This window comes from Leopardus geoffroyi, chromosome B4, assembly GCF_018350155.1.
Source record: "Leopardus geoffroyi isolate Oge1 chromosome B4, O.geoffroyi_Oge1_pat1.0, whole genome shotgun sequence".
NCBI classification, from domain to species: domain Eukaryota; kingdom Metazoa; phylum Chordata; class Mammalia; order Carnivora; family Felidae; genus Leopardus; species Leopardus geoffroyi.
Window position 1 is genome coordinate 117,787,623 of NC_059341.1, and position 3,060 is coordinate 117,790,682.

The 3,060-nt window shown below is 37.7% G+C and overlaps 1 pseudogene; it reads right to left on the reverse strand.

Moving 5' to 3' along the window:
- Positions 1-1,206: 1,206 nt before the first annotated feature.
- On the reverse strand, positions 1,207-2,143 carry LOC123591885 (annotated as a pseudogene).
- Positions 2,144-3,060: the final 917 nt, after the last annotated feature.

Sequence of the window (3,060 nt, forward strand, 5' to 3'; positions counted from 1 at the left end):
GAATTGTAGGCCATCATTTTAAACTAGATATGGCACGGCATTCATCAATAAACACATTTTGTTTTATTTAGTAATTTATGTTAGCATTTTTTTCTATGTCAGGCCCTATTCTAAGTGCTTTAGACATATTAACATAATTTTTAAACTTCTTTTTTACAACAATTTGAGGCATACAGCATAAAGATTTGATATTTGTGTATATTGCAAAATAATCACCACAATAAGTCTAGTTAACATCTGTCACCATACCTACAGCTTTTATTTTCTTGTGATGAGAACTTTTAAGATGTACTCTTTTAGCAACTTTAAAATATGCAAGAGTATTATTAACTGCAGTCACCATGCTGCACATTATATTTCCGTGACTTATTTATTTATGACTGGAAGTTTGTACCTTTTGACCCTCTTCATGTATTCTGTCCACTCCCCCTGCCTCCAACCTCTGGCAACCACCAATCTGTTCTCTGTAACTCTCAGGTTGGTTTTGTTTTTAATTCTATATATAAGTGAGATCATATGGTATGTAGGTATATACTTATCTTTCTCTTCCTGACTTATTTCACTTATCATAATGCCCTCAAGGTCCATTCCTGTTGTTGCAAATGGCAGGATTGTTTTTATGGCTGAACCATGTGTGTGTGTGTGTGTGTGTGTGTGTGTGTGTGTGTGTGTGTAAGTGTAGGTATATGTGTATATATGTGTGTATAACTGTATGTATACATATACACACCCACAGACATGCACACCATATTTTCTTTTTCGTTCTTCCACTGATGGACATTTGGGTTGTTTTCATATCCTGGCTATTATAAATAATGCTGTAATGCACATGGGGGTACATATATCTTTTCAAGGTAGTGTTTTCATTTTCTTCAGATAAATACCCAGAGTGGAATTGCTGGATCATATGGTAGTTCTATTTTTTTTAAGTTCTTTCTTTTTTTTTAATATTTATTTATTTTTGAGAGAGAGAGAGCAGGGGAGGGGCAGAGAGAGAAGGAGGCACAGAATTCAAAGCAGGCTCCAGGCTTTGAGCTGTCATCACAGAGCCTGATGTGGGGCTCAAACTTACTATCTGAACCATGAGATCATGACCTGAGCCAAAGTCAGGTGCTTAACCGACTGAGCCACCCAGGTGCCCCATATATATTTTTAAGTTCTTAGCTGATTAATCCTCTCATGAAAAATCTGCACCATCACCACAGATAAAGTCACTGCAGAACCTTTATTCCTTCTGTTTTCCAATCTCTGGCTCACTTGTTGCCCATACCAACATTGGCATCTGCAGTCCCCCTGACTTCTTCATTCTGTTCTTATGGTCCTTTCCCTGTTTTCTGGAGGTCTTTTTCTTCTCACACAGGCCATGTCTTGCAAGTCTATGTTTGGGTTCATTTTTCTGTGCATCATCCAAGGAACCATAAATCATGCCAAAGCCAGTTGTTTTGCCACCAACAAATGGGTTCTGAATCCAAATACAAAGATGGCATCTGGTGTGGTCTTGTCCATTCTGGCTAGTTTTCCCTGAATTTCTGTCTTAAGTACTGTTGCCTTTCCAGGGTGAAGAACATCAATGAGCAGTTGCTTCCTCTGAAGTAGTTGGTTGGTCACGAACTTCCTGGCCCAGATAGGTACTGTGTCCTTCTTGATGGTGGCTGAGCTTCAAGCAGCCAGGGAGGAAAAGAGAATGACTATATGGTAGTTCTATCTTTAGTTTTTTGAGGATCCTCCAGACTGTGTTCCATAATGGCTGCATCATATTTATATTCCCACCAACGGTGCACAAGGTTTCCCTCTTCTTCACATCCTCACCAACACTTGTTATGTCTTGTCTTTCTGATAATAGCCATCCTAACAGGTGTAAGGTAATATCTCATTGTGGTTTTGATTTGCATTTGATTTTGATTTTGATTTGCATTTCTCTGATGATTAGTGATGTTAAGCGTCTTTTCATGTGTCTGCTGGCCATCAGGATGTCTTCCTTGGAAAAACATATTTTCAGATCCTTTGCCCATTTTTTTAGTCAGATTTTTTTTTTTTTTTTACTATTGAGTTGAATACACTCTTTATATATTTTGGATATTAACCTCTTATCATATACATGATTTGCAAATATTTTCTCCCATCTGTCAGGTTACCTTTTCATCTTGGTGATGGTTTCCTTTGCTGTGCAGGAGCTTTTTTGTTTGGTATAGTCCTACTTGTTTATTTTTGCTTTTGTTGTCTTTGCTTTTGGTGTCCAATTTAAAAAAATCATCACCAGGACTGAAGTCAAGGAGCTAATCGCCTATGCTTTCTTCTAGGAGTTCATGGTTTCAGGTTCTACATTTAAGTCTAATCCATTTTGAGTTTATTTTTGTATATGGTATAAGATGGTGGTCCAGATTCCTTCTTTTGCATGTGGCTGTTCAGTTTTCCCAATACCATTTATTGAAGAGACTGTCCATTCCTCATTGTACATTCTTGGCTCCTTTTGCCACAAATTAATTGACCATATATACTTGGGCTCACTTCTAGGTCTTCATTCCGTTCCATTGATCTATGTGTCTGTTTTTGTGCCAGTGCCATACTATTTTGGTTACTATACTTTGTAATGTAGTTTGAAATCAGGGAGCATGATGCCCCCAGTTTTGTTCGTCTCTCTGAAGATTGCTTTGGCTAACGTGGAGTCTTTTGTGGTTCTGTGCAAATTTTAGAATAGTTTGTTCTGTTTCTATGAAAAATACAATTGGAATTTTGATGGGGATTGCATTGAATTTGTAGCTTGCCTTGGACAGTACAGAGGTTTCAAAGATTTTAATTCTGATACTATGTTGAATAAAAGTGGTTAGAATGGTCATCCTTGTCTCATTCCTGATCTTAAATGAAAAGCTTCCAGCTTTTCACCATTGAGTAGGATGTTAGCTGTGGGCTTATCATAGATGACCTTTACTGTTTTACATATTTCTATTAATCCTGACAACGACCCTGAGAGGTAGGTATGATTACTTTTCCCATTTTACAGACGGGGAACCTGAGGCACAAGCGCTGTCCTGGTTAAGTTCCACATTACACAAGTTACAA